At 37.8% G+C, this 18,734-nt stretch overlaps 1 protein-coding gene across 1 annotated transcript in view; it reads left to right on the top strand.

Annotated features, from left to right (window-relative positions):
• LOC122794316 (RLA class II histocompatibility antigen, DP alpha-1 chain-like) overlaps window positions 1–18,734 on the top strand; it is a 265,847-nt gene that overhangs the window by 41,422 nt on the left and 205,691 nt on the right. The window lies entirely within an intron of this gene.

The raw sequence follows: 18,734 nt of genomic DNA, 5'->3' as shown, positions 1-18,734 counted from the left end.
TGTTTATTATGGTATTGTATGAATTTAAATGTGTACAGGTTATACACAGCAACTACAGCTCTGAAAGCATTAAACAATCAAGTCTCATCTGACAAAGTTAGTGCCTCTGTAAGACATGAGATTAACTGATATGAAATGTTTCATGCACCAAGCTCTGATATCTGAATAGTAAAGTGTTAACCACTGTTTTCCACATTGTGCTATGTCAAAAGGTATGTATAGGAATGTATGTTTAAGAATGTTGTAATTACAAGGCCAGATTGTACAACCAAGAGAGAATTAGACACAAAACATTCAAGGAAAGACAACACTTTCTCAACAGCTTGTTCTGATGAAACACAAACTTGTATTTTAGCAGAAACAGCCACGGTTCGAATCGCGGGAGTGGTAGTAAACTGTATGCATAATTTCAACTAGGATTTTGTGAATATGTGTAGAAACAGTCAGGTAGTCTTAACAGAAATTCCTTTCACAGATCTTCCGGGTAAGAGAAGGTACAAAGTAACTATAAGAAAGCTGTAATTATACACTGTGTACAAACATACCACTGCCCAACCCAAGGCCGTAGATTGTTGTAATAATACCTATAGAGTAATGATTAGAGCTATTATCATTAAAGCTGTGATCACTGCAAGGATCTAAATTTGTTAATTGACATCTCTCTCTCCCCCACCTTATCTTCACCAATAATCTAAACGCATATATGAATGGGTATGTTTTTCACCACACCTACCATTATGGCATGTATTCTATTGTTCTACAAATGTTGAAATGCATTCCAATTAATGTTCCCTGTTCAAATACTATCATTGGTGACCTGTTGCTATAAATGTAACCTGCATGCTGGTGTAATGCTCACTCTGGTTCCATATATGCATGCATTCTTTTTGCTATGCAAATGTTCCAAATCTGTTGTTTTGGGTTAATGGGAATACTCATGCATGCTGTTATAACTAATCCTGCAATGTGTTTACCATTACTAACCAACATATGTTCGAAAACTGCAACACCATAGCACGTCTGAGAAGGCTGATCCCAGTGGATCTGCCTCTTCCACCTCATCTGGCCATGGCACCAGACTCCAGCACATCTGAGACCCACCCTGGGACCTCCTCATCCACTGGTCCTGCACCACCTTCAGGTGGAACTGTCTCAGGGGATGGGGCTCGTCCACCCCGGGCATGAGCGCAGACAGTATCCTGTCACCCGAAGCCAGGTCCAGGGTCTGGTGTGTAGTAAGCTCCACAGAAAATTGTGAGGTCTACTACACCAGCTTGAGGGGCACATGGTGCATTTATAGGGTCAGCCTGCCACTCCTGCTCAGTCCCCAGCACAGTAACCTTCAGGGCCATGAAGGTGCAGTGGTGACTGCCCAAGGGTGGGGACCTCACTCCCACTGTATCCATTTGGAGGCTAGTGGGCTTCTGATTACCAAACACCCCTCCCCGCTCAAGGTGTTTACCCCCACATGTTTCTTATACTGCCCCTGTATGCTGTCATGTCTGTCTTGTTTGTCTTCCTATCCAACCTATCTCACCAAATATACCTATCCTTCCCAAACATCCCACTCTCACTTTAAAAAAAAAGGGGAATCTCTTCCCAAAACAAAATGTCGCCCATACATAGCTGCCCATTTCGCACACATGTCCACTGGACACATGTAATCTGATCTAATTGGCTTCACAACACATTATTGTTGTCTTCACCCCCCCTCAGGAGTTTGAGTGTTCAAATTTACCTCCAAAGTCAGCATATATGAACAGCTGTTACTGTAGAAGAAATGGACCGCTATAGACCTTCCCTACACCTGTCCTGCACTTCCCTAGGTATCTTTCATATATTTTTTTCCTCTTCATGTCCCCTTTTTCACCACTTTCCTATCACCCCTTTTTTCTTTTATTTTAAAGAAATTACCATGGGGGTAAGTGGGAGTAAGCAGTAGTAAATGGGAGTAAGCCTGTTTGCATGGTGCTAAGTGATGCCTACACAGATTAAGCACTTTTAAGGCTGTCTGTCAGCATAGTTAACCAGACATTACCATTGCTTACCGCTGTGCAAACCTGCGCAAACACACTTACAACTACTTAAAAGTGCCTTAATCACTCTGTATCCAACAGCCCTTGTTCTTCCCAACAACAAAATAATCAGCCCTTGCAAGTCTTGACCCCAGGACTTTGCACACCATAGCCACAGAAATGTACTACTTAGCCATCTGAGCTATAGATATGTCTGATATTTTTTCAAACATCAAACAGATAAACACTCAGTTTGTCCACCAAGACTCTAGGCATAAAAATCCACAGGCAGGAAGCAAAAATAAAACACGGGTTTTTGTAAAACAGGATAAGCGCTTTCACAAATGTGCTTTTTCAGATCCTAACATAAGATACAAGCAGACAATTCAAATTATTTAAAAACCAAGATTCAGTCAAAACATTTCCTATAAATGATGTAGTGGCCTTGCCTTTAAGGCAGTTATTAAAGGACTAGTATAATTTAAACATGATGACCTATGCACTTGCATAACAGCTATCCATTTCATCTCCATTACTTCCATCTTATTAACCAAATCCTCCCCGTCCAATACCATTCCTTACTAACTCCACCACTGTAAACTTAAACAAATGCCCATTATTGTCCTTGATATGTTTATACAAAGCATTTGAACAGTTTTTTTTTCTTTCTAATGTCTCCAAGGTGTTGGAAGAACACATTCCTTGAATTTCTGATTAGTTTTACCTATGTAAAATGATGTACAATCTACGCAAGTAGCTAAATAAACCAGGTTTTCTGATCTACAATCAGTATAAAACTCCAATATATTGCTTTTACCAGTAACTGGATGTGTAACTATATTCAAATTTGACATAAGACTACAGGCTCTACAATTCCTACACGGAAAAGTGTCTTCTCTAACCATTAACATAGCTTGTTTCCTATAAGGTCTGTAACAAAGTTATATTTTCAGAGTAAGATTATTCCTAAAATGAACCTAGGTTCATTACCAACAATTTCCTTGGTCTTCTCATCAGATTTCAAAATGGGCCAATTACGTTTAATAACGTTGCAAACAGATTGTATATTGCTACTATACTTGAGGGAGAAGCCATATCTAGGTCTATTAGAATTTGAGGTGTACTTATAACAATGTTGCCTATTTAAAAATGGCACCCCCACTGTACCCCTCAAACCATTGGTTTCTTGTAGTTTATTGTCCACCTCCCTCTTGCTATAACCCCTATTAATAAAATCCTCAGTCAGCACATTGGTTGCTGTTATACAATCCTCGTTATTTGTGTGGAGTCTAGACATTTGTAGACACTGGCTTTTCCGAATATTGCCAAAAATTCTATTGGGATGCATACTCTGCCTAATAAGTAAATTATTCTTCCTATACTCATCCATCTTCCCTTAATTTAATAGCTGTATCTAAAAAAATCAGTATGTTAATTTGTACTATGTATAGTAAATCTAAAACATGAACTATTGCTCTCCATATATTCAGCAAAGGCATGTAACAACTCTTGCGTCCCCGCCCACAAAATAAAGATATCATCACCAAAGTACTTATAATATAATAAATTGCCTCTAAAATGATGATCACTAAATATCACTTTATCCTCCCAATCTGCGAGCGCCAAATTGGCATAACTGTTAGCACAGGGTGTGCCCTTAGCCACACACTGCTGTTGCCAGTATATGCCATCATCAAACACAAAAACATTATATTTCAATATTAACTCCAGCAATGCACAAATCAATTTAATTTGTGTATGCGTTAATGTTCTAAATTTAACCAGAAAATTACATATAGAGTCATTACCATATCCATTAGATGTGATGGTAAACAGGGTATTGATATCCAAAGTAACAAACAGCATTCTAGTCCCATTAAGATCTAATCCATGGATACATTCCCCTAGTGTCTGTAGAAATATTTCCATGTCCTTTAATACTGCAGGAGCCTTGCCCAAAAAACATTTCAATTCCCTTTCTACAAAGATGGATAATGGCTCAGTTATTCATCCCTTGTTGGCTACAACCAGTTTCATAGGTGGATTTACCTTACTCTTATGTATTTTAGGAAGTCCATTTAGTGATGGAATTAACAGATGTTCAACACACATAAAATCATATTGGTCCTTGCTTAGCATATTGGTAAAGAGCAAATCCTCCAAGGCAATTTTAATCTCATTAATAAAACAATTAACCTGATATTTAGTGACAGGTAAATAAGGACTATGGTCATTTAATAACTGCAACATTCGTATTACATAGTCACTTGTGGCCATGATGACAATCGCTCCACCTTTATTGGATGGGCATATACAAAAGTTAACATTCTCCTTTAATTGTTTCAATGCTATACTTTCTTCTTTAGTCAGGTTAAAATATATTATTATGATTGCCCATAGTAAATAGCTCATATAAGTTATTTTCGCAAACTTTTACAAAAGCCTCTATATTAGAGAGCAGCTGTGGATTGAACAAACTTGTTTTTTTTAAAGTTACTTGTATACTTGAAGGTTCATTGTTGTTGAACATAATTTTCTGTGCTACATCTCTGGCAAACTTCTGTAAATCAACCATAACTTCATCAACAAGCAAAGTTCTTGCCAGCACAAAAGAGAGTCCCTTATTTAAGACGTTAAGTTGTATCTCTGTTAAGTGAGTTGACGAAATATTAATCATTAGCGTTTGCATTGATTCTGCCAGTTCTCCACTGCTTTCTATTCTCCCGATGGCCTCCGTCATCAATGATCAATGATGATCACTAAATATCACTTTATCCTCCCAATCTGCGAGCACCAAATTGGCATAACTGTTAGCACAGGGTGCACCCATAGCCACACACTGTTGTTGCCAGTATATGCCATCATCAAACACAAAAACATTATATTTCAATATTAACTCCAGCAATGCACAAATCAGTTTAATTTGTGTATGCGTTAATGTACTAAATTTAACCAGAAAACTACATATAGAGTCAATACCATATCCATTAGGTATGATGGTAAACAGGGTATTGATATCCCAAGTAACAAACAGTATTCTAGTCCCATTAAGATCTAATCCACAGATACATTCCCCTAGTGTCTGTAGAAAAATGTCCATGTCCTTTAATACTGTAGGAGCCTTGCCCAAAAAACATTTCAATTCCCTTTCTACAAAGATGGATAACGGCTCAATTATTCATCCCTTGCTGGCTACAACCGGTTTCATAGGTGGATTTACCTTAGTCTTATGTATTTTAGGAAGTCCATTTAGTGATGGAATTAACAGATGTTCAACACACATAAAATCATATTGGTCCTTGCTTAGCATATTGGTAAAGAACAAATCTTCCAAGGCAATTTTAATCTCATTAATAAAACAATTAACCTGATATTTAGTGACAGGTAAATAAGGACTATGGTCATCTAATAACTGCAACATTCGTATTACATAGTCACTTGTGTCCATGATGACAATCGCTCCACCTTTATTGGATGGGCATATACAAAAGTTAACATTCTCCTTTAATTGTTTCAATGCTATACTTTCTTCTTTAGTCAAGTTAAAAATATATTATTATGATTGCCCATAGTAAATAGCTCATATAAGTAATTTTCACAAACTTTTACAAAAGCCTCTATATTAGAGGGCAGCTGTGGATTGAACAAACTTGTTTTTTTTTTTAACGTTACCTGTATACTTGAAGATTCATTGTTGTGGAACATCATTTTCAGTGCTACATCTCTGGAAAACTTCTGTAAATCAACCATAACTTCATCAACATGCAACGTTCTCGCCAGCACAAAAGAGAGTCCCTTATTTAAGATGTTAAGTTGTATCTCTGTTAAGTGAGTTGACGAAATATTAATCACTGACATTTGAGTTGCTTCTGTCAGTTCTCCACTGCCTTCTTCTCTCCCGATGGCCTCCGTCTCTTTCTCTCCTGATTGGGTGAGCGCGTTGTTACCATAAAGCCAGGTAGCCTCAATGGAGCTAGTAGCATTGGTGTCACTGCCAAAGAATCATCAGAAGTGGAAGTTACTGATTGTTCTAACCTTACTTCACCACCTGCCAAATTCTTCGGTCTCGCCCCCTCTTGGGCTCATTGGTCTATTGACTGTGTTGTAGCTTCCTTATTATTGGTTGACTCCTTCAATGCAACACTTCCTCCCAAACCCCCTGTGGGAGGAACTAATGCTAATCCTTCGGCCACATCTCTACCATTATTGGTTGATGACATCATAGTTGGTACATTAGCATTAATAGCTCTAATGGTACAAGGCCATACAAAAATATGGCCATTCCTAAAGTCAGCAATGTCTCTCTCTCTCTCTCTCTCTCTCTCTAATTTCTTTCTTTTATTTAGAAAGAGATGCTCCCCATAAGCTGCAACATTAATAAATGCATTGTCAATCCTGTCATCTACCATTGCACCTTTATACTTGGAGCTTAATTCTTGTTTCAACTGAATGGCTTTATCCATAGGTTCCTTCTCACTAGGTGAAAAAAAATTAATTCATAAGTCGAAGATAATTAAAGCTTAGCTCTAAATTCAAATTCTGCCACTTCTTTAAGAGCTCTGGACAGGTGTCACCATAGGTAGGCATACATAACACCCTCAGCCCCCGGGGAACCACTCTATAGTGTAAGCATGCTTCAAAATGTAAACATTGCCATTGTGCCCTTTTTAATTTATACACTGTATTCTTGTAGTCTTTCAAGGTTGATGAAAAGTCATTCATATCAACAGTCTCTACACCAGTGGTAGACATACCTGTTAACACTGTATTAAGGAGTGGATTATTCCCCATATAGAGGAGGCGTTCAAAACAACACAATGTTGGTGATTGATCTAAAGCATTGCAGTCCAATTCTATATTATTGCCCTCAGCCATGGATTATGGTGTAGTTAAAATAACAGTAGCAAAAAGTAACACCAACCTAATGATTAAAGGACAAACTGCAACAACAAAAACAGCAAACAGATAAAAACTCAGTTTGTCCACCAAAAATCCACAGGCAGGAAATAAAAATGAAACACAGGTTTATTGTAAAACAGGATAAGCTCTTTCACAAATGTGCTTCTTCAGATCCTAAAATAAGATACAAGCAGACAATTCAAACTATTTAAAAAGCCAAGATCCAATCAAAAACATTTCCTATCAGCAATGTAATATCCTTGCTGTTAAGGCAGGTTTTAAACATATAGCATAATTTAAACCTGGTGACCTATGCGCTTGCATAACAGCTATCCATTTTATCTCCATTAATTCTGTCTTATTAACCAACAAATTCCCCACTCTAATACCATTCTAATACCATTCCTAACTAACCACCACAGTATATATCTATTTGTGTGTGTGTGTGTGTGTGTGTGTGTGTGTGTGTGTGTGTGTGTGTGTGTGTGTGTGTGTGTGTGTGTGTGTGTGTATGGAGTGCAATCCGACATCAGATCCATACTCTGAGCTTCTTACTGCAACAAATCTGTCCAAAAGCTGTCAAAATTGGGGTCAATGGGCCCAAGCTATAGACCTTTTTTAATTATTGCCCTTATCCCTTCCTCCCCAGCAGCAACTGTTCTGCCTTGCAACAAAATAATATGTCCTGCTAACTCCTGAACCCAGGGTGCTGTGAACTACAATCAAAGCAATGTACCATTATACCATCTGAGGTCTACAAAATAGTGATGATTTTCCAAACATATCAGTTAGTGCAATCATTCAAGAGTAGGGAAATGAGTTTGTAAAATCAGTCAAATTCTCTATATATACATGTATATATGTATGAAGATGCATATATGTGGACAAATCTATACATTATATATATATATATATATATATATATATATATATATATATATATATATATATATATGGAGATATATATCTAAATTTATATCTACATATATGCATTCACACATATATATATAGAAAAGTGAATATATATATATATATATATATATATATATATATATATATATATATATATATAGGTCCACCTGAAAACGCTGAAAGTCCTAAACACCGATGACGAGAACATCGACACTGCAAGATCGACAATGGAGAAGACCGGCAGTTGAGAATCCCGATGCTGAGAACACTGACATGTTAAGGTAAGTGACGGACATTAGGGTCAGGGTGTGGGCAAGGTAAGTGTATGATAGTGATGGATGTTAGGGTAGGGTGCGGGTCAGGTAAGTGTGTGATAGTGATGGACTTTAGGTTTGGGGGGGTTAAGTGAGTTAGGGTTAGGGTGTGGGTAAGGTAAGTGTGCGATAGTGATGGACCTTAAGGTTAGGGTTTGGGTTAAGGTTAGTGTATAGATAGTTGTGTATGTAAGGTTTAGTGTAGGTTTGTAAGGTTTTTGGTGTGCTTGTGTTTTGTGTGTGTGTTTTTCGGGAAAGGTATTTGTTTTGTTGATTGTCAGGATTGTGGTTAGTCGGGCATGTGAAGTTTCATGTTTTTGAACTTTTGGTTTCTTTTGGTTTTGTCGTTTCGGTTATTTCGTTGTCGGTGTTTTGGCATGTCAGTGTTATCAGGTAGACCCATATATATAGATATATATATATATATATATATATATATATATATATATATGTGTGTGTGTGTGTGTGTGTGTGTGTGTGTGTGTGTGTGTGTGTGTGTATACATAAATATACATAAAAAAATATAACAGCTACAAACACATGCAATCTGAGAGTCATGCTGCTGCACCCTAGAAGTCTAAATCTGAAAATACACTCACCGGAAGTATTCCTTAAAATGGGGAACAATGACATCTGTGATATAACAGTGACCTGGTTAAAGGCAGCAGGAAGCATCCCTGCACTACCAGCCTATAACCCATTCCACACCTTTTGGTTGCAGAACTTGGACTGAAGCTCCAAAGGTGGTGGTATTTCTATATTCATAAAGGATGCACACACCTCCAGATTAGTAGACCAACATTATGCATGACAGATCTTGTAGGTGTAGCTAACATTGGGTAAGACAGTGGTTCAGGTTTTAGCCTGCTATAAGTTCCCAAACATGTCCCAAGACTCAATTTCCATGTCCCTAAACACCCTGGAGAATATTAGTGTCCAACCTAACACTCTCATACCAATTCTATATTATTGCCCTCAGCCATGGATCATGGTGTAATTAAAATAACAGTAGCAAAAATAACAACTACCCCACCATTAACTGGGAAAGCTACTCAGGTATCGATGCACTTGCCCATCACATCAACCTAGTCCTTACTAAGATGGGCGACTGTTGATGTAAACCAGTAGTCATCTCCTCTCTTTTTATATCTGACTACAAAGTAATCACCTTTGGAAATCCACAGCCCTCCCCCACTGCCTCCACAGGTAACTACCATGAACAGTCTTTCCAAAGCTAACTATGGCCTTCTAAAAACAGAGGTGGCTAACCTCATGGCAGCCATGCAAATGGAGACTAGTTGCATGACTGCTGAATCAAACAACAATATCCCTGGCTGTGTTCTACATGAACTACAGAGTGACCTGGCACCTCACCTGTGTGCCCTGTTCAAGCACAGCCTCACCTCAGGCTTTGTCCCTACTGAATTGTGCACTGCTACAGTAAACCCTACTCCACAAACAAGGTGCGACTACAGACCCTGGGAACTACTGCCCCAACTGCCTGACAAGACTGTTATGCAAAGCTATGGAATGCATCATCACACACCTAATAAACAAGGGTATGGAAATTTGCAGACTCAGGATCCCGCACAATTTACTTTTGTGAAGGGTAGGCCATACCTGTTCGATCAACCTGGTCAACTTCTTGGAGTCAGTCACCTGAGCTGTGGATGAAGACAAGGTGGCACATGCAGCCTACCTTGATCTGGCCAAAGCCTTTGATAACATTCACCACTCAGGTATCATGCAAAAACTCACTAAGCTAGGCATCTACCCCTATATCACTAAGTGGGTTGCAAAATGGGTCACAGATAGGACTCACATTGTGGAAATAGTTGGCTCCAAGTCAAACTGCTGAGCAGTCAAAGCGGAGTCCCACAGGGTTCTCTCCTGGGTCCTCTCATGTTTGGTATCAACTTCTATGAAGTCCATGCCAACATGAAGGGACTCTGGCTGACAATGTGTACAGACAATTGCAAGTTGGGAGCTATTACTAACTCCCCAAGTGATGTTGGTATCTCCCTGAAAGGTCTCACTGAGACCAATGACCGGTGTAAGAGCCACGGCCTTAAGTTCAATGTCAGAAAATGTGTTGTCATCCCCTTTGGGGAAAACCCTGTTCCCATTAATTAGCACATCAATGGTAGTCGCCTGAACAAAGAAGGCAATATAAGAGATCTGGGTACACTGGTTGACAGCAATGTCTCTTTTGACCACCACATTGCCACTGTGATCAGAAATCCATTCTATGTGGCACATCTCAGTACTAATGCATTAGCATCCATGAAGGAAGAGGTCATTGTCCCCCTGTACCCTTCTTGTCAGAGTGACGCAGTTTGTTTCAGCATACATATTCTGATGGATGTGAGGTAGCTAAATGAAATGTATGTCCTCATTTTCTGACAACAATTATCATCGCAGTGATTTAGCAGAGAAATGATAATAATCTGTAAAGCAGACCAGAAATATCAGCATTAAACCTGGACATACTGAAACAATCCAGCCAATTGACAGGTATGCTCAGAACCCCTTACTGCAATGAATCTGGACCAAGGCTGACAAAGTGGCGGGTGGAAGCCATGAAAATGGGGATGTATCCTTTAATACTGGCGTAGTTGCTGTAGTAACACCCTCCTGTGAGGTCTAAAATATATTTAGTGAAATATCACAAGTAATTGAATTAGGGAAACTGCTATGGGTAATTACACATATATCTGCAAATATTTCAGGCACTACAGGTATGTAACAGCACTGACAAACAGACACAAATGTGAAACTGCATACCCCCAACCAATATCACCACATTCACAGTCACATACTGGTATGTCATGTGAACAGTAGACTATACAGACTGTGAGAACAAATACATCATTGTTTGCCACTCACACACTAGCCTTACATATACAGTCCCAATTCTCAGTGTAGTCTGAATCCTGACCTTGGTGTAGGACATGTCTCAGTCTGCCCATACAAACACATACAGCCAATAGATCAGCAGAAACTACAGCAGCATGCACAGTCAGATAAAGAGGGAGACATAACACTTACATCTAGCCCCCTCCACACACAGCCCAAATAACATGTACACATGACATATGTACACAATCATGACAGTCTGTTAACAATGGCCAGACATACACAGGTCTCTCACATGTACAGTTCACCTCAGAATGTACAGGCTCAGGACTCATATCTATGGCCACATCCCTGACATGTCTGTGGGTCTACTGCGTCACTGGGATGGTAGAAGGACTGAAGGCATGAAATAATGGTACTAAATATGTCTGCACCTCACTGACATCTGGGCATCTGGACAAAGCCTGATGTCATTTGGGGACAGAGGCACAAACACAACGGTAGATTGGACATATTACTGTCATACATTGAGATGTTACTGGGTTTGTTGTAACATATCCTTTATAAGGAATATGATGTCAGTAATACTAATAGATGTGAGTATTTACTGACTGCATTCCCCAGAGTCCATGACTTATTTACCAAGGACACCAACTGTCTGGGGAACAGACAAAACATAACAGGCAAACATGTGGACAGTCTGTGGATAGTGTGCCAGTGGAGAGGTATGTCAGAAACATATCACTGTCAGTCCTGAAGTCAGTCACTAAATTCATGTCCACACAAACCTTGTAAATCTATCAATCCACCATGCGTATAACAGCACTGGTGACATAGAATCAGTTCACAAATTTGGGGATATGTCCTCCATGGTGTTTGGCTGTCTCCACATGTCCTGTCATGTGATGTATTGCCACCTACTGTATGTGAATCTGTAACCCATCACCTCTGTAATGGCCCTCACACAGGCAAGGAAAAGGGGCAAGGCCCATATTAAGGAATATCCCATATGTCAGAACTAGCAGCAGTGTCCAGGCCCACAGCACAATACTGTGTGGACACCTACATAGTGGTATGGCCTTACCGATACCTGACATCTCCACATATGTACAGAGGACAGACAGAAAGTAGATAGCCGACAGGTTATGCATTAGGATGAATGTTTTGAAAAATAGAAATCTGAAACTGAAAGGTATGCCATTGCTACATGGCAGCAGTCCTCAATGACATATCCAAAAAACATAGTTGTCTACAGTTAATATCATAATATCAGATCAATATCCAATAGGAGATACATAAAAATATACAGCTCAAACACCAATAACAAGATAGTCAGTACTCAGAGTCCTGGCTTTGCATGCAGGTGTGTATGAGTCAAGTACTACAATCTGCAATCCACTCTTACTTGGAAAAGCACTGTTAAAAGTACTAACATAATGATACAATATGTGTTAAACTATTTTTGTCAATCAGTACACTGTAGCTGGTGTAACATGCAAGTGTGACTGCATATAACCTGGGATACTACCCATGTATAAAACAAATACAAATAAAAAAGATTGTGGTACTGCCCATGTATACCCAGGTGTCCCATACAGTATACTCACACCATTTGTTACTGTAATGACAGCACATAGAAGCATGTTATGTACAGGAAGTTAAAAACACTTATTAAAGATGTCATTACCCTGTTATTTTATCAGACTGGAATGTGACCAATGGTTACCAGGGCTGAGCTATACTTAGCAGGTTTAAGCATTGCTTAAATGTAAATGCTAAGCAGATTTGCACACTGGTAAGCAAACCCTACATGGTGTAAGTGCCTATTCTTTTAACCGTATTTTAGCACCGCTTACTGTCACCCAAACCCATGCAAACATGCTTGAAGCTGCTCAAAACTGCCTTAATCACTCTGTATTCTGCCTAACAACAAAATTAACAGACCTTGTAGGTCTTGAACCCAGAGCAACTCACCAGTAAGCCACCTCAGATGTATTATTTTAGGATGTTTCCTCAAACATACCCTTATTTATTTACCTTATTTATTTTACATTTGTTGACCGGGATGGTCTGACTAAGCTGAAGAGCCCCTTTTCAGCGGAGGCTGGTGAGAAAAGCTCCAGCATACTATACAATTGTCATTATAAATTAGCATTAAACAGCAATGTTACAGGATTATTACAAGGCATTAAGAAGAAATACAATGTTATATAGTGTCAATAATCAGGAGTATAGCAAAACTATTTACAAGATGCATAAGAAGAAATATGTCATTAAGATAAATATAGTTGTTGGGGTAAGTGGTTACAAAAACCCAGTTATATCATAATGTAAACAAAAAAAGAGGAATGAACACCGGACAGGTTCTGATAACAACACACACTGAAACTGCGTATATAAAAAAGAGCATCAGAATTCCACAGCAGAAAAATCAACACTTTTAACAGAGTAAAAAACAAAAAGTAAGCACTTTTGTGATCAGCCCTGATCGCTTCCTCAGACTACAATAAAACAATGAAGATACAAGCTTGCTTTATACAATCACCTGCATCTAATTAAATTATTAAAAACTATTAAATAATTTCACATTCAATTAAATGCATGGAAGGCTTCTTGATTAAGACATTTAAATAAATATAACACACGAAAAATAGATAGAGCAGTCAGCATAGAAAACTCAGTGTTTTAAAGTTTGTGTCTTAAGGAAAGGTTTAAGAGAGACTGCTTAATTGATACCTGGATATCTATCAGCATTTAACCTAATTATCATTTCTGTTCTATTTCTTCAGTTCTGTTCTTTAGGTCTCCACCTCTTGGTTCATCTTTAGTCACCTCAAGTACTAAGAATTTAAACACATGATGCATACCTTCCTTTTCCACATGTTTAGCTAGAGCACTAGTATCTTTATTATTAACTAGTATGTGTTCTAGTATTCGCTCCTTTAACATCCTGTTGGTTTTGTCTATATAGTAGGCATAGCACATCTGACAGAAACCAAAATAAATAACATTATTGGTCCTGCAGTTTGCATACAGGGCTGGTTCTAATTTAATTTTTTTATGTGGATGAGTGAAAGTAGTACCAGATGAAATATATCTACAGGCTGTGCATCTTCTGCATGGATATGTTCCTTTTCTTTGTGATGTCACCTCATGTCTTTTATGCAGCGGTTTGTAGCATAATTGCCTTTTTAATGATTTTTTTATTTATAAAAGAAAAATGTGGTGTTGAATCTATAATTCCCTGTAGTTCCTCAGTTGCAGTTAAAATATTCCAATTGTTTTTAAAAATATCACAAAACAAATTTGTCACTGCTAAAAGTAATAGGAAAGCATAATTTCACTTCTGCTTGATTCGCATTTACAGTTTGTTCAGCAGTCGACTCAGAGAAGTATGGTTTACCTTTCCCTTTCGTTTCACTCAGTGTCTCAACAATACAAACATATATCTCTGATTCATGATATCCTCTATTGAGGAAGTCATCTTTCAATTTTTGTATGGTCTTCTTGAAATCATTGTCCAAATTATGTAGTCTCATGGTTCTCAGCATCTGACCTTTCAGCACATTTCTACTAATATGCCTTGGGTGCATGCTCCCTTTATGTAATAGACAATTCTTCCTTGTGGGTTTCCTATACAAACTTGTCCCTAAACCAGCTAATTCAGATTTTCTAATCAACACATCCAGAAATTGGATGCTATCGTAAGAATATTTGTATGTAAATCTCAGAAAAGTTGTTGTCGTGTGTAGGTAGTCAATAAACTCCTTCAATACTATTTCTGATTCATTCCATAGAATAAACATATCATCTACGAAACGTGTATACCATAATATACTTCTAGAGTGTTCATGTCCATGTAATAAAAAACTATTCTCCCATTGAACTAGGGCAAGGTTGGTGCAGCTATTGCACAAGCTGTGCCCATAGCCACGCCAACCTTCTGTAGATAGTAGTTTTCACCAAATGAAAACACATTGTTTTCCAGAATAATCTCCAAAAGGTTACACAATAGATTCACCTTATCATTGTCAAAAGACTGTTGAGCTGTTAATAATTATCTAATGCTTTCTATCCCCGATTCATTAGGAATAACTGTAAATAGTGAAGAGATATCAAGCATGACAAACATATAGTTAGAATGTAAGCCTAGTGTTTGTGTATAACGTTTTTGCAAGAAAGTTTTAGTATCTTTTAAAACTGTAGTACAGGTGTCTAAAACAGTATGTAAACTTTTCTCGACAAAAATTGGCAGTGCTTCAGTGACCCATCCCTTACTAGAAACTATAGGTCTCATAGGGGGGCATGCTAGATTCTTGTGAATCTTTGGGAGTCCATAGATGACTGGAATAATAGGATGTTCTACCATGAAGTATCTAAATAAGTCTTCTGAAAGCATATGCGTCATTAACATATCAAACAATAAGAATTCAATCTTATCCATTACTCCCTTCGCAGTTATATTTGTTATTTGCACATATGTAGCACTATCAGACAACAATTCTAACATACATTCTATATAAAATGACTTGTCCATCATTATGATTCCCCCACCTTTATCCGCTGGTCTGATTTCAATAGACTGTAGATCGTGTAGTTTAGATAGTACATTAGCCTCATCACTATTCAAATTATAGAATATTTGGGGTCTTTCATTTTCAAACACTTGTCTAATTTCACTCTCACAGATAGATACATTTGTCTCTATCAGAGGATGTATTTTCAGCATAAAACAGCTAGGTTTTTAAAACAGTTTTCATAGGTTGTTTCTTTAAACATAGTCTTAAGAGCTAATGTTCGACCAAACAATTTCAACTCTTTAATTATTTCTACCAAGTCCATCCTCTGGGCTGGTATAAAGGGCAGTCCTCTATTTAAAACTGCAATTTGCAAAACACTTAGCTGCAAAGATGGAAGGTTAACTATCAACCCTTTAAGTTCTTGCTGCGTGTTGTCATCCGTGTTTATCCTAGTTTTGTATTTTGTTGTTGTCATAGTGGAGCTCATCTCCCTCTGCTTCTCAATCTGTCCTTTATTCAAAGTGTTGCATTCAGTGCAAACAGAGCTATGGTAGTCCCATTCATACCTCTTGCTTCCTTGAAAAAAAGAAGAGGAAGGTAATAAATCAGCACCCTGTTCTGTTGATAGAGTTCTCTTTGGATCTGGTACTAGTTCATTTATTTGAGAAGTATTATAAACAATATGCTCGGTTGTCATCAGACTAGTAGATGCAGATGTTCTGTTCTCATTCAGATCACTTCCTGTATTCATGGAGGCATTATTGATTGGTTGTAGTCTGGTTTCTGATGATGTAGACTGCTGCTCTAACGATTGGTTCCTATTGGCAAAAGGAGGTTTCGGCCAGGAAAACACCGCCCCTGTCTGAAAATCATTCATATCTCGTTGTAGTTTTTTTTTATTTTAGTACCCTGCAGTCTTTTTTCATATTGTAGGATGTACTCATGTAATGCATCCATTTTATCTCCCACTATGTGTGCAGGAAATTCAGAATAGAATTCATCCTGCAAAGTTCTTATTTCGTCAGCGAGTTCATTCTCTTGTGGCAGAAAGAACTCTTTCAATAATTTCATGTACTCATAACTTAATTCCAGGTTTAGTTGTCACCACTTTTTTAAGAGAGCAGGGAATTGATTGCCATAGGTAGGCATTGTCAAGACTCTCAAACCTCGTGGTATAATTTTATAGTGCAGAAATGCTTCCATGTGAAACCTCTGCCATTGAAGTCTTTTGAATTTATAGAATTTATTCTCAATGTTTCTATACTTTTCATGGAAAGCCAGATTGTTATCCTCGTTTACTTCAATCATGTACTCTTCTGAAAATATTGGTTTATGCATTAAGGGATTATTCTCCATAGTAAGGATCCAATTAATCCTTTCTGTTTGCCTTTGATTTAGCTGATTCAATCCAGAAGCACAACTCTGCTGCATATCATGTCCTTCTGCCATGTCCCAGGCTCATTCTCAAACAGCCAAAGGTAAACGAAAAAAAGGGGAATGAGAATCGGACAGGTTTTTAATAATTTAATTAGATGCAGGTGATTGTATAAAGCAAGCTTGTATCTTCATTGTTTTATTGTAGTCTGAGGAAGCGATCAGGGCTGATCGCAAAAGCACTTACTTTTTGTCTTTTACTCTATTAATTAAAGTGTTGATTTTTCTGCCGTGGAATTCTGATACTCTTTTTATATACGCTATATCATAATGTAGTTGCATGAAGACATGACAATTACAATTGAATGTTTCTCTGAGGCGATTTGCTTACTAGATTTTAGAAGACAGTAGAAAGAGTATCCAAGGAAGATTAGAGAAAGCTGGTGAGAAGATTGAGTTAAGGGCAGAAAGTAGATTAAGGTATGGGAAGTAGGGGATAATTAAGGAGGGAGAGTGCAGTGGCAGGACCAGTGACTTTTAAAGTGCTCTTTTGTGGCTGGCTTAAATTGTTTAGGATGTGTAAGGGTCATGATTTCTAGTGGGAACCTATTCCAGGCAATAGTGGGGTGATAGCTGTACATGTTGTGTCCAGATTTAGACTTGGGTTTGAAGATTTGTAGTAGGTCTTGTTTAGGGATTTACAGCCAGTTTACAATAAGGAAGAGACACTGTGCAAGTGGAAAGGATTGGTATCTACAAATATATATATATATATCTGAAAAGAAACATATACACAGAGAGAGAGAAAGAGATAGAGATGTATTGAGATACATATATGTGTCTAACAATATATAGATATATTACCAATAAATACTGAGGTGTATATATTATATATAAACAAAAAATATATATATATATCTATATATCTATATATAAATACACACACACACAAACACACACACACATATGGGTCTATTTCATTTTGTTGAAAACTCATTTCATTGAAACTCAATGACTGGGACCAATTCACTGAAAGCTTACTTCACTGAAAACTCATTTCAATGAAACTCATTCCGTTGAAAGTTATATATGGCCTTTTCCCCACTGTAGTGCAATCCTGGAGTTAGTATCTATAGTAAGGGGGTGGTGTGGGGGGCAAAGTCCCCCCACATTGGGAGTGTGGGGGCGAAGCACCCCACATAGTTTGGTTATATGTTGTCTTCTGGAAAGAGTTATTCATTTCACTGAAAGTCAGTTTCCTGCAACCAATTGACTGAAAGCTCACTTCACTGAAAGCTTTCACTGAAATTCATTTTGTTGAAAGCTATATATGGCCTTTTCCCCACTGCAGTGTAATCCTGGAGTTAGTATATAAAGTAAGGGATATATATATATATATATATATATATATATATATATATATATATATATATATATATATATATATATATATATATATATATATATATATATATATATATATATATATATCGATCCGCGGTGGTGCATTGTTGCCTCACAGCAAGAGGTTCTCCCGTTCGATTCTCAGCTGGAGTTTGGGGAGTGCCTTCTGTGTAGAGTCTGCATGTCCTTCCCGTGGTTGGGTGGGTGTTCAAAAGACATGTGTAAATGGGCGTGCCTTCGTTGAAGGTTGAACATCGAGCTGGCACCTCGGCGTTCGTCAAAATCTACTGCCAATCATTAGTGGACCGGAGTTCCGCTGTGGCGACCCCAACCAGGAAAAGCTGAAAGACAACAACAAATATATATATATATATATATATATATATATATATATATATATATATATATATATATATATAGATATATATATATGCATACAT

Source organism: Protopterus annectens, chromosome 2.part1, assembly GCF_019279795.1.
Source record: "Protopterus annectens isolate FY-2018-M chromosome 2.part1, PAN1.0, whole genome shotgun sequence".
In the NCBI taxonomy this organism is placed as follows: Eukaryota; Metazoa; Chordata; order Ceratodontiformes; family Protopteridae; genus Protopterus; species Protopterus annectens.
Note: the sequence above shows the minus strand (reverse complement) of the source record. Positions and strands in the feature narration are given on the sequence as shown.